The 25,604-nt window shown below is 37.5% G+C and overlaps 1 protein-coding gene across 5 annotated transcripts in view; it reads right to left on the bottom strand.

Moving 5' to 3' along the window:
- The window catches only part of KCNIP4 (potassium voltage-gated channel interacting protein 4), a 460,075-nt gene that overhangs the window by 349,707 nt on the left and 84,764 nt on the right, over positions 1–25,604 (bottom strand). The window lies entirely within an intron of this gene.

Here is a 25,604-nt window from a genome sequence, read left to right as displayed (position 1 = left end):
CCTGCCCTCCAGCCCACGGACCTGGGACAGCCGGGAGGCTGGCTCCGGCACGGCTAACGTTGTGTGGGTAAAGTCTCTTTAGGAAGAAGCTACGTGCACTCCTCACTGGTCCCTTACAAATTCATCGTTTTCCATCTCGCGCGAGAAGTGTTTCTTATTAATAAAAAGGATCTGCTCAAGTCTTTACCCATGACCAAAGAACCCAAAGAGTCTGTTTTCATTTCCCGTGGAGTACTTCCCTGTACTACATAAACACAGGGAACAAATCTATTGCATTGGATGGTGATGCAATATGTAATGCCTAATACAGTTAAAAGAAGACAAAGAACCCATTAAGGAAAAGCTGAACAGAGGAAAATCACTGTCTGATCTAATTTTAACGACAGCATTGACCATAAAACATTTTGGTGAATGCCTTTAAAAAATTATAACAAACACAAATACACATCTTCAAGCGATGCTTTGTATTACGCACTGAGTGGAGATAAACACATTACAGACACAATACATCAAAGCGTTACCAAAGTTGCGGTTAGATAACATAGTTTCTGGGTCTGCTATCCAAAACACAAGCATGCTCTCATATGCTTCCAGTGAGGCTACACAGTTAATGGAAAGAACCAAAATGAAATAGCTCCCAGAAGCCCCCTGTTTAGCCCTGTGAAGGGTTTAGCCTGAGAAGGAGCTGGGCAAGCTTCAGTATTTCATGTTTACATCCCTTCCTACAGCCACTCATCTTAAGCAGTAACTATTTCCTGTGTCTTTTCAGAAAAACTCTGGCAAGAAGTTTGACCAAAAAAACCACCACAGCAAAATCATCAAGTTTCGAGGCATTAGAGATTGCAGTATGCCTTACCAGTTTCTAAACACCTCTGGTCTCTGAAAAGGAAATTGCTTAAATAGCTGGCAGAGGTAAAGAGATACTGAAAACAGAAGTGTGTATCTCTTCTTTATAAGAGGACAGAAGACGCCAATGCAAATGGTTCTTAGCTGGAGTCCTTGACCTTCTTAATCTTTTGACATTTTTAATTGCTTTATACAAGTTTCACTAGCAGTGTTACTTCAAAATAAAGAACTGAAATGCTAGTTTTCTAAAGCCTTACATAAGCATGTATCACTAACACCATGTGTTGTTGGTGGTGTCCCCCGTCCCCGTCCAAGACAAAGCTACATCAGCTCTGACACTTGTTCCTAAACCTTTTACATTTCAACACGGCAATAACACTTATTGCTACCTAAAAAAGAGTTCATGAAAGGTTTCTGACCATTTTCAATACAAGGCTCTTAACAAACAGTGGAGTATTTGGATAGAATTGGATCTGAATCTAGCTCCCAATATTTCTCTGCTCAACAGAAAAGGATGACTAATCTTTGGACTAAAGCTGCTTACCCCAAATCAAAAGAACAGATCAGGGAAAACAGGACAGGAAAATTAGAATGGAAAACTGTAATAAAACCATCATGGTTTTGTTGACAAATATATTATAGTGAAACAACATGAAGGACAGTTGGAGAGTATCAACTTCCATATAATGGTAATGTACATTTTTGGGGTTTTTTTTTTTTTAATTGATGGGACACACTGAAGTCCTCAGTCAGAACCAGTCTCTTTGCACTGAAGTATATAAATACTTTTTATATCTATAAGCTACGTCCACCCCTAATAATTAATAATCTATGAATTAAATCTGAACTAAAACCTATTAAAAAAAAAGAAAGAAAATTCCTATTAATGTCAGAGGGATCTGGATCAATTCCTGTAAGTTCTGACTTTAGAATCGGGTACTTAGAAATCAGGGTTTAAAAGCCATTATTTAAGTACAATGGAGAAGAAATAAAATGCACACACACAAAACAAAAGAGTTTTTCAGACATTAAGAAAAGTAAATGGAAGGAAAAGTAAACGTTGTTTGTAAAGTCCTGGATTTTCAAATTGTTTTACCCAGTCCAGCTGACAAGCTCCAAGAATAATATGAAACACAAAATTATTTTGTTTTGAAGTACCTGGAAGGCATGAAATGACTGTGGAGGAAACATATGCATTTTTTTTTAAAAAGACTGTCCATAATAGCAGTCCAGTTTACATGCAAAATGGAAAAGCTTCCCTGAATTTACAAAGTGTACTATAGAGCTGTTAAGACAAACTAATTGATAATAATAAAATATTTTCTTCCTTTGAGGATTTCTAAACAAATCTACAAGAAAAATCTTAAACATCTTTGTCACCATGGCAAGAAAACGATCAATTTATGAAATTCAGTTCTATTCCATCCATAGATATAATTCCACATGCATTTTTAGAGCTTCAGTTAGGGTCTCAGCATCACTGGCCTATGCCCCAGGCCCATGTGTTGGCAACTGAAGTGCACCCTAACCATATACAGGAGGGGGGTATGCACTGATGTAGCTTTAGTCTCACACTGCAAAAGACAAAACTACACAAATCTTGTTAGTTCAGAGCTGGTCAGTATTAGCAGGTATGTAATCAGTATTTCTTTTCTTGTTCTTGTGTAGGAATAGTATTTCACTATAAAACAAACCAAAACAATCAAAACCAAAGCAGAAATCGATTAACAGCAATATGAAAACATGTTTTAAAATAAGTAAGGAAAAAAAACACCCTGATTTTTATATTGCATAGGCTGCTGGGACAAGCTAGTCTAATCTTCCTTCAAAAAAAAAAATCTTAAGCCCACATGCACTGCCTGTCTCAGAACACAACATTGTGATGGCCTGTGTGAGAGACTGAAAGAGTTAATGTCCCAAACATTGTGGTGGGGCAAGTTCTGCTTAAAGACAAACCCTGCACAGCAAGGAACCCAGGTGAAAAGTCCATCAGCTCAAACATCAGCTACAGGAGGGGGAGGGCGTGCTGGAGGTTACGCAGCTCCCTGCTCTGATAAGCTCTTCGGAGACAAAGATCAAACAATGGCCACATCTGCAGGAAAGGAGAAGTTACTCCACAAATGACCCCCAAGCCCAAAGGCTCACACACTGCTCATTAGCCTGACGAGTTTGGGTGCCCACCCAAAGGAGGGGCAAAGATGATAAAAGGGCACAAACTGAAGCCCCAGGTGCGCAAGCCCACCGGGACTGGACCCCTCGGCTGACTGGACCAACGCTGGACCCAGGACTGGTGAAATCTTTCTCTCTTCCTTTTTCTCTCTCTGTCTTCTTCTCTCTTTTTTTTCCCCCACAATCCCTACACCTCATCCCTTTACGACATAAACCGTTGACCAAGTCTGGGACTAAGAGTGGATCCAGCCACCCCTTGGCCTTTCTCTGAGGAGGAGTCTGGAAAGCAAGGGGGTCTGCTCTGAACCTCATCACTCGACGGGAGGGATCTCCTTATTCCCTGAATTGATGCATATGGTTACGCTGGGTTACAGGGTTTACAGAAGTAGTCTCATGCCAACTCCTGCTGTGAGAAACCCTGCCACCTACTATCACGCCTCCCCAGTTCAGTTTGCTTCTGTCATGAATAAAATCTTTAACTGATCATTTGCTGTCTTTTAGCCCAAGGGAATTCTGACTTAAACATGAGTCCCTGGTCTGTCCAGCCCAGATCGTGACAGCCTGGCATAAAATTATAAGTAATAACGAATTAGCTAGCATTGTAATTTCTTTCTGAGAGAGAAAGAGTTACTACATACAGTTTATATTTAATAACAAAACAAAGCAAAACCATCTCTTAAATACTCAAGAAAAAATTAAATTTGCCTGTCATCATATTATGTAACAATGGCAAAGACTTAACTTGCAAAAAAGCACAGTATAACGGTTTAAGGAGAAAAAAGCCATCACAAATATTTGATGAGAAGAAGAAGCCCGTGCAATAAGGATGACAGTGCACACCAGATATAAACTTGCTAGTCTGGTAACAAAAAAGCAACAGCACAAGCTGAAGTGACATATACAGGGCACAAGTTGATTGGCTTCTTGGAGGCGATTTGCCTTGTATACCTCTTTCATTTGCACTTGTTATTGAAACTCTCTTCCAACTTCAAAAAGCAAAATTTCCTCCTGAACTAGCCTGCGCTATTGACTAAGAGCAAAATGAAATCTTATAACAATTACAAAATCAACTCAATTAGATGCTTCAGCCTCATCAGAAAGGGTGAGTGCAGGAAGTCAAGCAGGAGCACTGAAAACCTGTACACAGTTTCCTCACTGTTGGCTTCAGCAAGGGCTTTTGTTCTTAATGCAAATGCTGAATTCCACAACTGAACATTTTCTCAGAGGATTTCTAACCTCCTTATTTCAAAGAACAGAGATAACATTTACAACCTAAGCACATGGCAAGAAACAACAGATGGGTAGAAACAAACAGATGGGTGAACACAAGGTAACAGCGAGATGTTTACAATCAGCATAATAAACAGCTGCCACAAGTAGATGACCATCATCAGATCTCCTTTCAGTTGCTCCCTGTCTGTCATAAAAGTAAGGGTCTTCCTAAATCACAATCCCTAATGTGTTTATTTTAATAGCTCTTCTCTGGACTTCTACTTCTCGACTCGACAGTATTGTGTCCCAAGGTGTCCAAAGCTGGCCACCATTACTCTAAAGCGGATGCAGCAGGATTAGAGTCCTTCATCGCAGAAGTCACTGGAGATTGCAGAACTAATCCCAAATTATTCACCATGTCTATGAAAATATCAGCCACCACTTTTAGCCATAGCCAGTGAATAGCAACAAAAATTCTCCTGCACCTTGTTTCCCAAATTTAGTCTTAGATATTAACACAAACCAGAGATGGTTATATGCTAGCATGTGAGCTGGGTAAATAGAGATGCAGATATGTGTTCCTTTCCTAACTGATTAATAGTAACGTGCTAGCTAAATTTACTTAGCTCAAAATGGTTATTGCTCATTGCTGTCTGTCCTGAATGTTATAGCGACAACAAGGGACACAAAACTATTTCTGCTTCGTCCATTCCATATTAAAATGGATGCCTACCTGGGACGTGGACATGATCTTGTTCTGTCTTATGTGGGAATAGTAACCTCCCCAGAGCCCAGAACAGATAGTGAGGGGACTGCCAAGGTCCCTGGTTATGAAGACAGACTTTTTTTTTTTAACCCCTTCATAGCACAATTAAACACTTTCTAGTAGCCCAACTGTTATTTATCCAAATGGCATGCAATGTTTCTTAATGTGGAATAAAAGATAATAAGAAATCTTTATCATGGACTATGCCACTGAAAATTAGTACAGTCTTCTTGCTTTTGTCTATAGTTTTTAACTTCTCCTGAAAGCTTGCTAAGAATAATATCCTCAAAATCAAATAGCCCTATTGCTGTGCTTAAAATAGGACTACAGAGAAATGACTGCTACCTCATGCTGTTTGCATATTATCAACAAATTATACATGTGCTCCATTCTAATAGCTAATACCTGCATAAAAATAAATTACTTTCATCGCTGTTACAGTTCCAGACTCCACAGGTTCTAACTTAATTTTCTGTTGCATTTACGGAGCTTAATAAAACATGGTGGCTTAGCCCACCAGAACATAAAACCTTTGACCAGTGTAACAAAAACACTTAAAACATTTGTCTCTATTATTTCTAACTTCTCTGTAACTACCTGCTCTGTCAGAATGCCTTTTTTACCTACTCGGTGTCCTTGAAGCTTACCCCAAGGATTCGTTTTCACACAACACTAAGATGATACTGCAGACAGTCAACTAGGAGCTACGGCTGCTTCAACCTCCCACACTTGCCTAATTAAATATTCATCACTCCAGAATGTTGCAGTGTCAAACACGAGCAACTTCCCAGCCTGACCTTCCATAGCCAGCCTGCGGTTTGTGCTGGAGAATAAACAAGACTGGGACTTACCTGCTGAAACATAAAATGGGATAATGCAGTTTTCATGTTGCACATTAAGTTCTGTGCATGCACTGTAAAATTCTCACTGCAGAAGCTAGAGTACTATCTTTTAATGTTCAATATAAATTGAATATCTGTATGCAAAGCTAACTATAAAGCCTACACGGGCAGTGTTATCAATAATCTTTCTACAGAACACTAAAATCTTTTCTTCCTTATTATACAGATCCTGTTTTGTATGTATGGTCATGTCTTCCAACTTAAAAAACAAACCAATGCTGAGTATTCTCAAAAAAAAAAATCAAAAAAGACTGAGGCATACTACTATCAACAAGCATGTGAGATTATTTTTTTTTTGTGGCTTTGGACTCCTATCTTAGTTTCACATACCCCACTTAGAAGAAATTTGCATTTTGCCTCCAAGACAAAAGAATTTGTTAATTCCAAATCTCTCTCCTCTGTGGAAAGAATATATGGAGTTATTATAACTCATTTTAGTTGTACTAGATTCTGCACATATTTACATTTGTATTTAATGAAGAGAAAGCTGAACTGAAAAAATCAGAAGGAATCAATTTCCCTGCTATAGAAACCATAGCTTTAATAGTGTATAGGTTCCATAGATCTTTCAAGATTTGAGAAAATTAAAACATATCCATATGCAACAAGAATATTGAAAGCTTGCATTTTGACCCCAACAGCTACATTAACCTGTTAAAGAAGAAAAATATATCAGAAATTGGATGTAAACATCTTTTATTTATGCATACTAGGTATGCAGTGTTCTTAAGACCATGAAATAGTCATTGCACCAAATCTATGACAATTCTGTAAGCATAGTAAATGTATACATACAGCTTAGGCCAATAAGTAAAAATATTCATGAGAAGTATGCTTTTGCTATATATATATATATGTAGTGACACATATGTACGTATATATATTTATATAAAATACACATATGGTTTAAAAAAGTGTGTTTTCATAGCTTCAATAATTTACTCAGTCATCTGAGAGAACCTTTTTCCTTCTAGGATTTCCCATAAATGGTCAAAACTTACATTTCATCTTCCCAGTCAAGGGCTTCCTTACAGTTTTCAGCAATTTTCTTTCCCCTGGCATTGTTGGCTAGCCCAAAACAACTGTGGATGCTGTAGAGGTTGCAGATGTGTCTTGATGCCCTAATTAAACCAAAGATTTAAAGGTGCAAATCCTTAAGTCTTCACATCCTTAATCTGGCATGAATTGCAATGCATTTGGGTGAATATACTGCAGCTACTACTTCAGGGAGGAGAAAGATGGAAGACAGATGCTACAGCCCAAACAGTCCTTCAAAGCCTACATCTTGGTTGAAGTGATTTTTAAACAGCTGTCCTTCATCCAAAATTTCTGTTAATTATTTCAAATGAAGTACCAGTGTTGAGAGCAAGTTAAATTACTACACTGCTAGGCCTGTAGTATCTGTCTTTTCCCTCTGAGCAGGGTCCTGCAGATACTGAGAAGAAAAACAGTCTGTCAGCATTCCTATGGGATCCTTCAGTAAAGTCCTTTGGGGAACATGAGCAGTTACTTGTCTACTCCAGATTTTCCAGAACTGGTGTGATTGTAATACTGACCCATAGATCTTCCTCCCACATAATACAGGTGATTAGCTCTCCCAAAGTATGCAAAAATTAACTTTGACAAATAAGAAAGTAATTTTAAATAGACTTAGAGTTGATCTTGCATCTATGGTCTGATAAACCTGAGCTTAACCTTGCTCATGGGTAATAAGAAAGGTTTATACTTGCTCAAAACTCTACCACTGTAAACTAAATAACAATTTTTTTTTACTCTGTCCACTTATTTTCATTCCAGGCAAATTAAAAACATATTCCAAAAATTATGTTATGATCATATCCGGTCAACCGGAAATTCATCTAGGTTTCATGCTACAGATAAAGCCTGAAGAAGCTACCCACTCTGTGCTTCAGATAGGAAACAGTGATCAAGGATTTAAATCAGAGAGTAAGCATACCCATTTAGCATTGCTGGCCCTGTAAAGGAAACATTTGAGTCTGCATTACGGTCTTCAAGTTGCATACTACATACAGCTGGTAGATCTTGATGGCCTTATTCAATACCTGTGCAGTACCATCATTTGTCTTCCTACCTCTTACCACACATTCTTTTGCAACCACATATACCACCACTTCTCCAAGAAGTATGGCCACAAGTACTTGTGGCTGTAGGCAAGCCTCCCTCATCTGTCCTTCTAATGCTACTTTAAATCAGTCCCTAAGGACCAGAGATGGAAAGAGGCAGAATCAAAGTAAATCTTAAAGATTAAAAGCAGGGGAATGGAGCAACCAGGGAATTCAGTCTCACACGTGACTCACTGGCATTAGTGAAAGACAGAATTTTTGGTTCCCAGCTGGGAACACTCAATTGCAGGGAAAGTACTTGGGACCACGTGCTTAAGACCTCAAGAAATTATAGAAGTTGAGTATGAAATCACTGCAGTCTCTTAGTGACAAGAGAGTCTAAGATCTGATCAAATAAAGTCCTGAAGCATAAATCCAAATCATTTTCCAACTCATAGCCTGAGAAAGTGAAGTAGTTTTTATTATGAAGTCTGCTGTTATAAAGTTACAAGTCAGTGATAATGATGATAACCTGTATATGGTCTAGGCAAGCAAAGGAAAGTTTCATTAGTTGGCTGTAAATAAAATTCCAACTCTGAAGCCTAGAACAGGAAGTTAACTGCAAGGCTAGTAATGAGCATTTCTCTCATCTCTGCAGATCAGTACAAAGAACAGTAATTTTTTATATAATACACACACATTTTATATAATCAGCACTGCTGCTCAGGAACACAAAGATACAGGGGAATACCACTACTTGTTTCTCTCATTGTGAGAAGAAGAAATACTACTAGAAGAAAACAACTCCTAAACACTAGAATAATGATGAAGAAAACAACTCCTAAACACTAGAATAAATAAGACCTTTTAAGGTCTTATACAGGAAGGGGTGCATATGAATATCATTTCTATTTAAGCCCTGCAGAAATTTCTTGGTTCCTACCAGCTGCTCTGTGTGCCTGGGTATAGAACTTCAGTCACCAAGTAGAAATCATGTTTTATATTACATAAATTATGATTTCAAACTTTTTCCCATCAGAACAGGGCAGCTACCTCTACTGCAGAAACTGTATTAAAAATGGAAGAGATAAGCTCTTCAGCCAAAAAAAAAAGAAAAAAAAAATGTATTAGAGTTATCTTATGTCCAAAGAACTAGATTGAAAAAAAAAAACCCCCACCCTCTACAATTTCCAATACACAGGTAACTTGTCAGGTATAAGCATCTTAATTGCAAAGATGCCCTTACCAGTTTTGGTCAATAAAGAATTTATGGCATGTTGTACAGTCTTCATTCTTGTCTCTTGATTGAACTAGGTAATTCCACTCTCCTTAACCAAGTTGCTTTTGATTCAGTAATCACATTTTATCCTACATTATTTTATATTATCATTAGCCAGATGCCCCCATATGATGTCTTCAGAGATGATTCAGGTTGGTCACATTTTAATAGCTTACCTCTTTTGTTTGCCACCCAAGGAAAGAGAAAAAAAAAAAAAAAAGGAGGTGGAGATAAATGCGTTATAGACGTTTTAACCAGTTGATTTTCTCTGAAGGCAAAATGTTTATCAGAAAACACCCATACAATTTCCTCACTTTTTTAATATTAATGTTTCCAACTAATATATTGCTTTGGCTTCCCCAGGAACATTCCATCTTTTGAAACACAAACCAAGGGGGGGAAAAAACCCACAAAAACCCATGAAAGTGGTTTGTGTGGCACTCTGCCTTGAAGATGATTTATGAAAGTAGAATAGTACCAATGGGAGAACACCTTATTTCAAAGCATCCTACAGTCTCAGGGAAGATTACGATACTGTCTAGAGAAGGATGATACCCAAGGAAAACTACTTCTGAAGGTCTCTAGTCAGGAATCTCTTGCTCTGTGGGATCTCATATCAACACAAACTGTTAATATTGCAATTGGAGTAACAACTTCTTTGTATTCTGTTTATACTATTAATATTTTTAATAAGCTAAAAATAAACCCATGAATCTGTGAATACATGGATCAGTTACAGATACACAGCATGCTACCCCTCTTGTCTGTAGCAAGAATTTATGCATAGCACCTTCTCTTACCACAAGAAGGTGTTTGCAGTTTGCTTTCCTTCCAGTGGCTTTTTACAGATGTGTCCTCATGGTCTACCACTTTCATCATTTAGGGGCAGTGCCAATTTCTGAACTTGCTCAGAAGTATAAAAACAACTTCCCAGAACTGCACCCACTCTGAACTTGCAGTTCACACTGGTCACCAGAGTACACACACTTGTCCACAGACAACAAAGACTGCAAGAAGCAAATGAATTTTTACTTTAGATCATGCAAGACATTCCTACGTCTGAAGTAGTTAAGGTATCTGAATGATACCTTAAATGTCATGTTTCTACATGACTCCTTTGTTCTTTAAGGTAAATTGGGCTGGGCTCTTCCTCTGCCTCATCCTGAACCTCCTGCCCTGGTTTCTCTTCCAGAACAGACTTTCAGAGCCATTCCCACTCCTTGCAACACAGAGCTAGTTTACTTCAGTTGACACATCCAGGCTTCATTTACTTCTCTGAAGAGAAGTTAAAAAAGAAAGCATCTTTATCTGGTTCTTTACTGGATAATCTATCACATAATTATTACCATCCAATATTTAAACTAATAAAATCTGGTTTGCCAAGAGCAATTGTGTTTCCTTTTCCAGCAGTGCTTTATTTAAAAAGGTGATCAAATTTTAATGACCCTCTTTTGTTAGCTTAAGCCAAGTGCAAAAATTCCTCTTGTCACTTCCCTTGGTTTTGAAGGGCATCAGCAATGTTATCCATTTTAAATGGCACAAAGCTTTTGGTGGTGAAAATTAAGGTATTTTACTTTTAAAAGAGATGATAAAAGTTGTAATAAAAATGCTACAGAAAACAAAAGTATAAGCAATCAAATAATTACGGCCAAGACATTTTTCCAACAAAAAAGTTAAGGACCCTTTGGAAAGCAACACTGAACCCTTGGTGTTTTCCTATAGATTTTATCTTGTTCTATATGAGAAAAACTTACTCTAATCTGCATTTAAGGCTGGGGAGGAAGGTCAAAGCCTAGCCATTATTATTAGTTTTTGTAAACATGCGCAGAATCTGGGAACTCTAATTCTAACAAAAACCACTTTGTGAACCCCAGGATTGCAAGAATAATCCACATTGCATAAAATGTGATTTTTAAAATGGCTGGGACTATATGTCTGAGGCTAGTAAAAAAAAACACCTTGAAATAATATGTACACTGTCTCAGCTATCAGAAAGCACATCAAGATAATGCTTTAAAAATTCAATAAAACTACAGCTGATGTCCTTCGTGTAAAAGAAAACAACTTTTTGCTGAATGTCAGAGACAAAAATTGCCAAAGTTGCCCTATAAGATTTTTGCTTTCCAAAAATTCCTTGGCAAGACAAATTTTTATTGTCATTCTTGCAATTTGTGAAAGGCCCATCAAATCTGTAAAACTAAAATGCATATTTCTTTCCTTTATGCACGGTATAGCCAGATTTGCCTTCCATTCTAGGTTTTAAATAGCTTCTCATCTTTTAAAATTATAACAATCTTAAAAAGATGCAATATAAGTACTGCTCTTACTGGTACTTTGAGAATTGGCTTCCTCTATCACTTTGAAGGAGAGACCATAAGTTACCTCCTGCTTTTTTTTTTTCTTTTTTGATAACTCAGTGGGCAAGTTTAATGGGAGAATGACATGCAAAAGGTAATCATAAAAAAAAAGAAAAAAAAAAAAGGGTGTTACTCTATCTGTACAGCTGCATATAGAAGCGAGTTATGGAACAAAAAAAACTTGACAAGTTTTTGGGGGGTTTCATGGTTTGGGTTTGGTTTGGGTTTTTTCTCCCCCTTTGCCTGTAGGAGGCTGGAAGTGACATCCTACTAACCAGGAAACATGATGTGATAGGTTTCTAAATTTGAGGGCAAAGTGGCAGAGCTTCAGGATTACACTGAGAACAGAAATGCCAACCAGAAAAGCATGGCTGGAACATTTAACAGAGCTTCATAAATGTCTGTTTTCTCTGGTAAAGGTTCTCATTGCCTTCACAATACAATTCCTTCTCTGGTTGCAAATTATTACTCTTTATTGTGTTATTTGCCATTAAAAACAGCATCAGCTCAATCTGAGCTTCTGGAGGTCTGAAGCCCTGTTTGTTTGCTGTTGATCTTGACTCAGTCACAAACCACTGCTTCCATGGCCACTGGCTCCAAGGCACAGAACTGAAATGCTTGTCAACATCTCATACAGAAGCTTGTGGGGAAACAACAAACAAAACAACAAAAAAATCACCTTCTGCTCCTGCTGTAACTAGAGAGAAGGGCCCAAACTTTAAGCCTATTACACCAAGAACATAGTTATTATTGAGATTATTTCCTCCAAAATCCCAACAATGATTAGACCACCGGCTCCACAACAATCTGTAAACACAAGCAGAGCCTGAAGCATTGAGTTGTAGAGATAGAAATCCTTGCATTTGAGTCCAGAATAGTTAAATTAGAAACACAGGACTGGAAAGGACTGTCTGGGCTATACACTCTTGATTGTGCTTAAAATGTCTTGGATCTCTTCAGCCAAACCATTTGGCGTAACTTGTTCCGGACCAATTTCCAATTACTGCCATACAGTTGAGTCTTGCTCCTTGCTGCTGAATTTAGGTGGAGCACTCCCTACCTCTCTCCCAACCCTTCTTATCACTACCTCCGAGTTCAGCCCCAGACCTGTAGGGAAAAGGAGACAGGGGGAGACCATTCTCTTCTGCACTTCTCCTCCCCATCCAGGTTTTGACTGCAAGCCTGTGGCCAGAAGCGAAAGCACCTAGATCTGCAGCAGAGTACTTTATCCATGATACAGATATAAGAGGCAAACATGTCAGCTTTTCTCCCTCCTCCCCCCCTTTTATTTTTAAGAGGGTTTCTATGAAGAAAAATTGCACATTAAGAGCACGGAAGGCTCTGCAAGAGAGGAGTTGGTGTTTCCCATTACATGACAGTATGGTCGCAAGCTACTGGAGCAGAGTATCGTAATTGACAATATATCATGAGTGATCCCAGAATTACTTCCCAAGTGTGTTATGCAAGAACTTATGCCAGCTTCAAAAGAACAGAATTGAAGTTCAGGGTAGACATCATTTATTGAAATTGCATAAAACAGATATGTAAAGATAACTGTGAAGCGGGGACAGGAGGGAGTGGGAACCAAAACAAACAAACAAAAAACCTCAGCAGTGATTACAAGACTGTGACCAATACAGAAACGAAATTCCAAGTCTCACGAGACAGCCATGGAGACATGGAAGTCCTCACTTCACATATACTAGTTATAGCATTTAAAAATTGGGTGCCAAGGAGAGTAAGAAGTCCAACAGATAACACAAGACAGAGAGGACTGCTTTGAAAGGAACGACTTCATCTTATATCTTATTGTGCTTTATCTTGTTCTGTCTAGCCTGCGGAGAATGAAAGACACTTATGCTGTTCAAAGCATTCCGATTTTAGTTTCATTTTTCTAAACTGCAATAAATGCAATTTTATTTAAGCCTATAGTAGTCTAGCAAATCTTATATATACTTCAAAAATTGAGGAGAACCTGAAAAATAAGCATGAATGCTGATGTGTAAACTTTGCAAATTACATTCCAGCCTACGACGAACACAAGGAAGGAGATCAAGGAGTAGCAAGAAGGTGACAAGTGAAGACATACTGGACACACTCTGAAGCCAAGTCTCTGAACACAATGTTACAAGAAACAGCTGATGTAAAGAGAAGACAAGAGATAAAAATTCATGCAACTTAGTTTAACGTTGCAGGTCCAAGACTTTTTTTCCTGAGCATTTTAAGTTAGAACCCCATTTCAGATTTCTTTTAAATGAATCTGTCATAGTTCACAATTTATATTAGCTCAATTAGATCATCCTATTCCCTCAGGATCCTATTCCTACTGAGAACAACAGATGTCTTCAATATTCAGCCTTGTTCTTTTATGTTTGTGTCTCTCATAGTGCAAATATTCCCATATTTTAGGGGAAGTATATAAAGAGAGAAAATGAAATTATGTCTCAAGAGACATTCCAAGTATTAAACTATGCAGTTAATTCCAAATTAGAGTGAAACATTTAACAGCTGAAGGGAAAATTCCCATTTGGTAAAGCCTCAGGGACTTGCTACCTGTCCTTGATTTTACTGTTCCCCAGAGCTACTATGGGATGTGAAAAATGTTTATAATGATAACCTATCAAAAGTATTCTTTTTTTGGTCACCATAAGTAAAAATCAGTATCAACAGGTTCTTGAGAAACATTTGACAAAGAACCATATTCTGATATAACAATCCCCTCTACAATTTCCATATGTTCTTAGCTACAGATTGAATTGTTACTCATCATTCCACCCGAGTTTGATATTCCTTTCCACCTCTGTAACATAACACAGAAGAAACTTGCTGTAAGAGACATCTGGCAATCTGATTCATCCTGTCTACTTACCCAGATTTCCACTTATCACCAATTTAATCCAATACTCCAGCCTTTCTTCAGCACTGCAGACTTTCCTCAGCTCCTCTGACCTCTTTCCAGCATATTGAACCTCACTGATTTTCAGTTCTCACCACCTAACCGTTTCACTGCCTCTCCCCAAGCAATATTCAAAGCCTTTCCGGAACGTTTTCTTCTCAGATAAGTATCCCGATGCAGTCTATTACTCTTTGATACATGCATAGGTTTTTTTGGTAGTGACCAAAAAAAAAAAAAAAAAAAAAAGTTGGTAATTTGATAATCTGCTTTGATCAATTTGTATAAAACACTAAAGAATACACACAATTTGTGGAGTAGCTAGAACAACCTCCTATACTTAAGGACATGGGGATGATTAACTGATTGTTATCCTTGTATATTCCTGTATCTATAACATCTGCACAGATCCCTTAAGCATATGGATGAAGGAAGCAGAAGGGTATGTCTGTAGGCTTCATTAGGGCAGAGAATGATCAAAAAAGCATGTTCATGAAAAACTGAGTTTGTGATTAGAGACTCAAGCCAAGGCTAGAAAGTGAAGCTCATATGGAAAACAAGTTTCATTTCCTTCATAGACATACAGAAATCCATTAGTGCAAGGAGAAACTAAGTAACTTAAATCAGATATAACCTTCCACAAACCTGAGCATGCATCAGATCTTAAAGATCAGTTCTTGAATCAGCATGAGTATCTATGCATTATCAGTGCTCTTTGCAAGCTTCTTTCCCTCTGGGGAATTTTCTGGTAGAAATATTAAATTCAGAGATAATTTTTACCTCCATCCTTCCTTTGACATTTACAACACTTTAGGAATGCATTTGCTCTTCAAGGATATTTTCATCTATTAAAGAATATTTATAAGTGCTGCTTCAAAGAAAACCACTGGAGTGAGAAGTCAAGCAAAAACAGAGACTGAAGATTTGCATTTGCAACTATTTATACATTAGCTCCTAGCAAGACAAAAAATAACAACTGAAATGTATTAAAAACTTGAGTTAAAAAAATAAATATATATATCAGTTCATGAATTGTATTCTCTTACCTGTTCAGTGTTTCAAATTTTGATAGAAAGTACACCTACAGAACACATAAAAAGCTTAAGATACTACTACAGTTTTAGTGGAGGTTAATTCACAAATCAATTAAATTGAAGGCAACTAAAAAAAGGTTAAAAAAAAAAAAGAGTTACAAATTAAAAAGCTTGGGTTTGTTCTGCTGAAATTCAGTGCTGTTCTATGTAAATCTGTGACTAACGATTTTGAGAAGCAAAGATATTATGTGATTTCACAAAAGCTTCAGAACTAATTGATAAGGTTTATAAATGTTGCCATTCATATGGATCACTAGCATACACCTCCAGAGTAGAACTGCCCTTTAAAATGCTAAATTCAATAAAGGGTTCATACTCTGGAAGTCAGGGCAGCATCTGAAGTTTCGGTTTAGAGGGCATTGCACAGTTGCATGCAGACCCCCAAGCCTTGGAAACCAGATGGATCATCTGATGATAGCGTCCAAAAATTCTACTTCATTCACTCCGATTCTTGTCACAAAAGTTTGATATCCCTGTACCGTTGATAGGCTGACATTGGGGCTCTGAGGTGTTTGCCTCACCTGTTGGTCCCAGGCAAGTGAACATTAAGTACTAAAGAGACAGGTTGTGTTTTCAAGAAAGAATAGGGGAATTACTTTTATTTAAAGCCCAGAGCCCAACCTTGCCATTGTTAGCAGTACCATACTGCACGTATTTTTTTCCAAAAAAATAATTGCACAAAAGAGAGCTGCTTTCCATGCAAGACTGCACTCGTTAAAAGTTTGGGCAGAAAAATCAGGCTTCTAAAAACACCATCTGTGCATATATGCACATACCTCCTTTGAAGACAATCAGAAATTTCAAATGTTCAGCTTTTTTTGGAAAGGGAGGGGAAATCAAGCAAATGCTTCTGTGCACTTGTAGATATTTATATAAGGGTTTAAGAGTTGAATACAAAGCACTCATTTTGAAAGCTTTCATGAAGAGTATCCTAGAGAGTAACAAGATAAATACACAAATTACTAAAATGGGAGTCACATTTATCTAACTATTTCTGGTGAAGCTTAGAAGCCAATGGGGATGAAAAGAGCATATTTGGCTTACTTAATTGACTTGGAAGATGGCAATATTTGTATCATGAAACTCAGCAGCTTTCTGAACAGTTGGTGCACTGACATTTTAATGCCAACCCTAAGAACACTGTTTCCAGCGATGACATTTCTAGGGAAATTGTTACAACTTCACACATTCAGAGGCAGATACAGTCAGTTGTTCCCCAAGTACAGAATTCCCTTATAAAAACCAAATATAATTGAAAAAGTGATATATTATAAAAGCCTTTGTCAAAAACCTCTAGTGAATGATTATTCATAGCAGTTTTTACTACAGCTCAGAAGGCAACGCTATTTTCAGTCAATCTAGACTTTAACATCATCCAATTAAAATAGCATTAAACATCACAAGTCTTCTTATTAATGATATCCTTTATTTATCAACATCATCAAAATTGCACTGTCCCCAAAGAAAGGTCTGTTCTCACTATTTTTATTTAGATAATATTTGCTTTGCTAAGATCTGAATTTAAGAAATTGCTGAAATGTCCTTAGTTTTTATAAAATGTGTTGTGCTTTTATTTTGATAAACAGCATTTTTGGAATTTTGCAGTCATAAATCTGTAAGTGTTCTAGGTACTTTTATGCATAGGAAGCCTTTGATTTCCTTATCTAGCACAATTATTTTCTTTGTAGAAATCAGAAGTCCACCAAGTACTTTGCAAGTATAATGGCTTTTAATGAATCTCACAGAAATGAAAAAACTTACAGAACTCAGGCACTGAAGACAAAGATGCATGAGGAGACTAATATATCTGTTTATTTTGTTGTATTTTTATTCAAGATTGAGTAAGCCACTACATCTGAATCAATTTTCCAATATAGTCAAAACGATGTGGAAAGTCCTGTTAGTGCCAACTACAATGAGGATTTAACCCTCTTTATTACCAGGGGAGATTAAACAGTACATTTCAGGTTACAGATGGCAAGGACCTGAACAACTTCTGGCATCTTTGAGCAAACATCTATCAGTCTTATCAATCAGTTACATTTTCTGGAGGTAGTCTAGTGCACCATGTATTTTTCAAACATAAAAACAAGGGGAGAATTACCCAGTCTGAAGAATTTATATTCTTGGAGTGTCAAAACAGACAAATTTGACTTAAGAGAGAGCAAATAAGCACATAAGACCAAGTGAATTTAGGTATTTTGTGTGATAAAGTGAGGTCATGTGTATGGTATTGTAAAAGCAAAAGACCTTTGCTATCCCAGACACCCAAGCAGCCAGTAGTCCCAAATTGCTATCATGCCATTACCTGTACCAATAATGACAGGTATTTGACCTATGAATCATTTTTAACAAGCATTATACTCTCTGCAGCATCACAAGACATTTTAAAGAAAGCCAGATAAAGCCAAGGTACAAAACACTTAGTAGAGCCACAGAAACACTCCTGTATTCTAGAAAGAGGGAACTACAGACAGAATCCAATCCAAAAGATATATATGAAAGCTTGATGAGGAATAAAAATAAACAATTAGATCTCAGGCTAGTGCTATTGTCTCAATTTACAAAGAGAAAGGTGTTAACATGAAAAGTATTTTTGAGAATGTTTCAGCAAATTCAAGTTTTATGCCTCTAAAAATTTGTGTGTGTGAGAGTTTAAAAGATTTTACACAAATACTAGTAATCTTTTAGTAAGCCAAAAAAATCAAGAGTTCAAACAATATGGATGACATATTAGAAGATTTGGTTTCTTTGGGTGATATCTGTTCTTGAAATGTTTTTCATTTTCTTCTGCGAGACACAGGTATGACCAGACTGTTTTAAAGGTTAGATTTTGAATTCTTCTAGCTGTACCAGTCAGAGAGAATCAGGGAAAGTAATTTCATTGAAGAAATAAATTAGCTATAATTTACAATTTGCTCTCCATTTCTGTTTCTATATTACACAATATTTGCATTTTAAAGGCCAAATCTCAAATTCTTAGGTCAGCAAAAATCCCAGTATTGATAGAGGTGATTTTGGTCCCATATGAGCTTCAGACAACATATGCATAGCTATAGAAGTTGTGTAGTTCTCGTGGAAATAATCCAGAATTAACTTCCCTTATGCCAGTAAAGTTAAATTACTGACAATTAAATTAATTGGTATCTCAGTATATAAATATCAGGAAACTAAATTTCTAACAACCACCTTAGTTTTTGAGAATATATTTTGAGGAAAATTAGTTGCCTGTAAAGTTTTCTACTACTAACAAAAAAATCAGTTTGATTTTACCCCTGTACAATTCACTTAAAGGAGAAAGTATGATTTTAGACACAACCTCAGCAAAGCCACAGCTTTTAAGGAAATATGACTTTAGTAATAAGTGTCATCAACTATCAGAGTTAGACACTGTGACAAGCTCCAGGAAAGGGCACTGCTAAAGGCTTGTGTTACTTTTTATGTACCATCACCCAACTGTTGTTAAGGAAATTCAATTACAAATTGAAGGGTCATTTATCCAAATTATTCAGTGCTACAAAGGAAATCTGACATGCAAACAATTTAGATAAGGAATCCTAGTGATCTAGTACCCCAAATTATCTGCAATTTGTCACTTGGATTCTACTTTTAAAGGTAAGCCTTCACTGCCCTTCGAAAAAATAATCCCATTCAATGCACACTAACAACTACAGTAGCTGATGAAAAAACATGTAAGTTTTTATACATCTTAGTATCTGTCAGAATGTTTCCCCATGTAAATACTGTAAAAAAAAAATTTTTTTTTGAAAGGTGAATACTGTACCTTGCACTAATACTATATATTGGATGTTCCCTCTGACAAATAATTTTTCCACTATAAGTACGTATATTTGTATATATAGTTCTCTCTATATACACACAGAGACACATAAATCCCCTCAACAATTTTATGCCACCACAGGGATCACCCTGGACAAGTTGGGCTCAGCAATAATCTCTCCCAAGGAAGGGAGCAGAGAAGGGCTAGCAAATGCTTTGAGCAGGCAGTTAGAGGAGATGACACCAAACATACTTTCCAGCCTAAATTATGTGTTGGCTTTTGGATGCTGATGAAGTGATAACAGGGAACAACATCGGCTAATGACCCAAGCAGCACATGGAAAGCTAAGTGCTGCACAGCATGTCATCTCTTGTCCTTTTTTCCTACTAATTTCTGTTGTGTTATTAATGCAAACAACAATTAAGAGATCAGTTTCCTGTGACCTTTATTTCCGTTGAGAGTCCTCACATGTTCACATTCAAGCATATTCTTAAGCGAACAGAAAAAAATTTCCAAGTCCTAAATCTGAGGAACTGACCCTATTTACAAGGAGGACCGTGTGGATTGTCCAGCTCACAATTAACAAAGGAGTTTCACCATGCCTAGTGTACCCAGGCGACTCATGGCGGGTTGCAAGAGTGACCCAGGCTTGGACTGCCGTGAGGCCCGTCTCTCTGCAGAGACCACTCACGGGGAGCTCTGTAGACACCTTAGTCGCGGGTTGCCTGATAAACCCTAAACTAAACGGCGGTGGCTGCACCATGCAAAGAACCAAAACCTGTACTGAGCCTTGAAATCCCTTAACAAATAGTATGCCCTGAGTCTCAATCCAACCACTATTCAGTTGCCTGAGGAAGCAAGGGAAAAAACAAACAAACAAACAGAACCGGAGGGTTTCAGCTTCAGTTTCAAATGACAACCTTGTGTATTCAAACAATCACAGACCAGCAAAGGAAAGATAAGGGGAAACTCCACACAGATATACATAATCCATTTAGGCATATATCATAATCCACTCAGACATAGTCATACGCACACCATTCCACAAGTCAGGGGATAAAACTCCTAAGATTCAGGTTGGAAATGAGGGAGTCATTTCTCCAACTATACAGTTGGCTTGTGAAGGAGACCCTTCCCCCCCTTGATCAGGATGCCGGTCGAGGTAGCTTCCCTGGATTGAGAGCCCTTACCTGGAGGTGTAAGCGAATATCGTTTATGCTTTAAGTTTGTAAACACATGTGTGCTTGTGGTTGTCTGTGAATCGCTTGTGGTTGTAATAGTGTACTACTCTTGCTTTAAAAATTGCAATAGTGCATTCCTCCATTGTATCTGTAAAACCTGCAGCAGTGGTGTGTTAAGTCTGTATGAGAAGTTCAAATAAATCATTTGCTTGAACCTTGCAGTTAAGTCTTTTTCTGCCACATTAAGGACATAATTTACTACGACAGTTTATCGGTGAAAATAAGCTGAATATCTAAAGAAAGTCAAGTTTAGTTTTGAAGAATACTTGAAGCCACTTTCACAGTAAAATAAGTATAAAGTACAGTTTTTCTTTTGCAAAAGCTTATATTATGAAAGCATTGAAAATAAAGAATATTAAAGCATAAAATTTTAACTCAATTATGTAAGCTCAAGATACCCTGGGTATGCCATTACTTTTCAGGAGCAAATGTTGGAGAAAAACCATTAAGTAAAATCCAAATAATTTTAACAAAGCCGCATCTTGACTCACAAGTAGGATGTTTATTCATGGATTTTTTTTCTGGCATTTCTCAGTATTAGAACACAAATAAGAAATTATCAGTGTTCCTCAGGAGTCAAGAGAAACTGTAGGAAAGTGATAACCAGTCTTAAAAAGAACTACACTTAATAGTAAATTCTGAAGAGCAAATTTAGTGAGTTATAAAGAATCTGTATTTGCTTACATGACACTGCTAGCATTCTAATTCAGAAATGAATAGATCTTGTAAGGGGAAATATTGTAATGTCAAAAAGGTACTGGCAAAACATTAGACAGAAATGGCTGCTTTCAGAAATAGGCGTTTAATACTAAAATATGCAATGCTAAATACATTTGCATATTGTAGTTATGTTAATACCTAAAGATAAAAGTTTCTGCCAAGATGAGGAGAAAACCTGGGAGAGACTTCTTGTTCAGAAGTTATTTTAAATTTTATCAAAAAATGCATGTATGTGCAAAGAATTGCATGGGTATCTACAGCACAGTGCTTGCAATGTATTTGTTAAGCTGAAGGACACAGAGGTTTCAGTTTGACAGAAGCTGTCTGCATGTTTGTGTTGAAAGGGTGAATTGGTTCAGCCAGAGAAAACACAGGGGATGAGGGACTGAAGAGTTGCATATTACTACGACATTTGGAAAATGATGGCCAAACAAGTCTCGCTGGTGCCAATTTCTCATGTTTTGTCAGTGAACTGACAAGGTAGCTATGCCACTTTACTCAGGGTGGACACAGCAAACATTGATGGAGAAAAAGCTTTGCATCTCCACAGCCACTTCCTTACTATGTGAGCCAAAGCATATAGTCTATTAAAATTTATCTGTCTGTAACATAGGTATTAATTCAATCTTGTCTCACAGGGATGTTGTAAGTATTAGTCATCCCATAACATGTCTTAGGTCCTTCCAGAAGGACCACTAGTTTAAAATTTTACAGGCAATTAGTAATCTTATACATCAGTAAGATGAAGAAGGGCAATGGATAGTCAAAACCTATTTAAGCCACTTCCTTTATAATATCGAAATAAGTCTTTTCAGAAGAAAATAAGATCCATCTCCATTTCAAAATGTCACAGGAATTTATCCTTTCATTATAACAAACGATAAACTTAACTTCTTTTCCAATTTAAAATTGGAAAAGAAGATCACTGAACATCACTGTTTTGTAAATTGTTACATCTACACTCACAGCAATCTCTGCTTTTGACAACATAACACATACAAAATTTGTTCTGGTAGCAAATACCTTATATCTTTAGTAGTTAAATTTACTTTTTAGTATTCTATGGATAAAGATGGCTGAAGAACTTGTACTTTTTTTTTCCGCCCTTTTCTAAATAGACTACATCCCTAGTCATTTATTCCTGCTTTCTAAAGACAACATAACATTGGCTTACATGTTGATTCATTCTATTCAGTACCTTAAACTCATTCCTTCCTCCTTATGTTTTCTCTCTTTTTAGATACAAAGTGCTTTAAATTAAACCCAAATCCCACAGATGATTACACATAAGCATCTCTTATGGATTTTATTGTGGTTCCAGATAAATTCAGCATATATCAGCATCAAATGTCCTGTCCTGCATGTGATAGTATCATAAGCATCTCTTCTACACCACAGAATCTACGGCAGCTGTCTCAGTAGGTAAGAAGTCTGTTGGTCCAGGGTATGACCAGGGGCGACAGTGTCAGCATTCTGCACACCTCAACTTCCACTAGAAAACACAGGTTTTTTCATCACTTTTATTGTATCACTTTAGTTTCACATGACACCAGCACACAAGCTGCTCTGGGGAAGATCTTTCAAAGTGATGGTCAATGACCGAAACGGCTATCATCAGGGTGGGGCCTCCGGAGAGCATGAGACAGGAGCATGTCTCTGCCTGAATATGGAAAATAGGGACCATGTTTGTTTTAGAAACATCCCAGAGAAAGCAATGCTGGAAGAGAATGATGCTTTTACTCTAGAAATGCACTTTTGAAAAATCTGAAGAAACTTGTAGAATTTCCTAGAAGCTGAGATCCAGTTGAGAGATTAATGATAAATCCATAGAGCACAGTACATTATAAACAAAAATAATTAAATCAGGAACAGAAGTCGGGGGGGCAGGGGAAGTATGTCACCTGTCAACTTTAAACAACAGCTTCTCATGGAGCTGGCAGACAAGTAAAGAAAACCTACCAACTGATCTGAGGACTAAGCTATATATCAAAAGACAAGAAGATGAGGACCATGAAGTCTGTTTATGAGCACCTGACACCACAACCCAACAGAACAACAAACCAATGTAGACAGCAGCACACGTCTCAGATGCACCTGAGAAAACAGTCCGCCAGGACATCAGTTCTGTAATAGTGGGATGCGTTTTCCTGTTAAACCAAGGATGCATTAGCAGTATATTGCACAAACAAATCAGACCACAGAGCTAATAACATCCTAAGAACAACAATTTCCTCATACATTTAAAAGGCATGGAATACTGACCCTTAAATACCCGTGCTTGCCATCTTTGCTCGTTGTCTTATAAAAGGAGAAGGATGATGACACAGAGGAGGGACAACTGAAACAATCTTGAAGAAATCCAAGAGTGCTATTGATTTGCTTTTTTATTCTAATGCATGCTCAATGAGAAAATTAGATTAAAGCAGTCAGCTAAATATATTCGTGGAACTGAGTTGATGGTTTTAGCTAATAAAGTAATAGGAAGGGAAACAAAACAGAAAAAACAGATTGCAATTTAAAACATCATTCTTACTTCAGACAGTGCATGAAATCTAATTTTTACTTTAAAAGTAGTGAAGATCCACTGCTTTTGCAGTGAAGTTGTGTTAGTTTCATCTAATGTTATTGTAATAACATAGAAGATTGCTGGTTTTCGTTAACCATAAAAAACAACCTCAAAAAGCAACAGAAAAATATACAAAAAAAGCAAAAAGTAAAAATATATTTTGTTAAGGTAAATGATGGGATTCTTTCCTGCAGACCATTAGAGAAAGTTGTCACTGATTAAGAAAATCTCTCAAGTTACCCGAGTATAGAACAATTCTACACTCAATTCATATGCAAATAGACAAGTACATTTCAGAAAGCAAATACAGAAAGCTAAAAAGCTGCTTGGTAATCAATGGTGACAGATATCACAAATTCCATTTAACTAGCCATTACCCTATCCATAATCTCTCTTTTAAATGCAAAAGAGCAACGAGTGAAAAAGTAAACAAACCCCAAATCCTCCCCTATCTGTCTTGGTCTACAGGCCCTAGCACACTTGCAAATCAGATTCTGGAAAACCCATCTCACTTGCCTGTCCAGAATTTGGTGGATTACTACTTTGGCAACACTGAATACTTCTGAATGGGTTTAATATTCCAGCTGATGCTCATAAAACAGATTTTCTTTATCCTCTAATAAAAACAAACAAACAAACAAACTTTCTATGGAAGACTTTTTAGAGAGAATTCAAGGTGAAATCCTTCTGATTATCTAGGATATTCATTAAACTGAAACTTTTTTGCATGCATCTTAAATTTCTCTTTCATGCTTTTTTCAGGTCCCAAAGGATTCAATTAAAGTATGGTTCTAGTAGATTAGTAACAATACTTTTTCTTTTTTCTTTTTTTTAAACTGTGAAACTTTTTTCCAATCGGAAAAAGCGAGTTCATTCAAACTCAGACATCTTGTAGAAAAATATACTCCTTTAGATAGAAATCTGCATAATTACCTGCTTGTTTGACCAGCTGTCTAGAAGCTCACCCTGCAAACTTCTGTGCCTTCCCAGGGCTGTGTTTCCAAGCAGTTTGCAGGTTTCCCATGAGCAGCTCCCAGGACTCACGGGATGCCAGGATTCACTACAGTTCCCGTTGAACCCACCGTCTTCTGGCCACCCAGAGCTGCCAGGGTGCAAGATCCTGGCTTCCACTGGCCCCCTCCACAGATGAGCAAAGCAGGCCCATTGCACCCAGTTAACACGGATTCCTTCACAGAACTCGCAGCTCAGTACGCAACAGCCACAATATGACAGGATTCACTGTTGCTACATGGCTGCTTCTGACACCTGTAAATCTGGGTTTGCAGGAGGCTTCTGCAGAGGGAGAAACACTGGCAAGTGCAAGCCGGTATACTTTCATCTCCCTGCAAATGCAACATAATTTCTCGGTACCTTGCCAAGGGTTTTGTCAAGTCTAATTTTAAGCCTTGCAAATAACCTGGCTTTTACCACTTCCTTTGGGAAATGAGTCAACAGCCTATTATGTTTCACTGACAGGCACCCAGCGTGAGGGTAGGACACTATCACACCCCAGAAGTCAGTCAGCTCAGAGAAGATGAAACCCAAGGACTTTCCTGAATAATTTCCCTATAGCAGGTATGCGGTTTCCTCACCTCTCAGAGAAGCTGCAGGCTTCATCCATTTGCTCACCCCCTCCACACATGCACCCCATTTCTGCCCAACCCTTCTGTATGCCTCCAGCGTTGCGAGCTGTACTGCAACTACTGTAGGTTGTA

Source organism: Haliaeetus albicilla, chromosome 1 (assembly GCF_947461875.1).
Source record: "Haliaeetus albicilla chromosome 1, bHalAlb1.1, whole genome shotgun sequence".
NCBI lineage: Eukaryota > Metazoa > Chordata > Aves > Accipitriformes > Accipitridae > Haliaeetus > Haliaeetus albicilla.
This window is presented reverse-complemented; position numbering and strand designations above follow the sequence as displayed.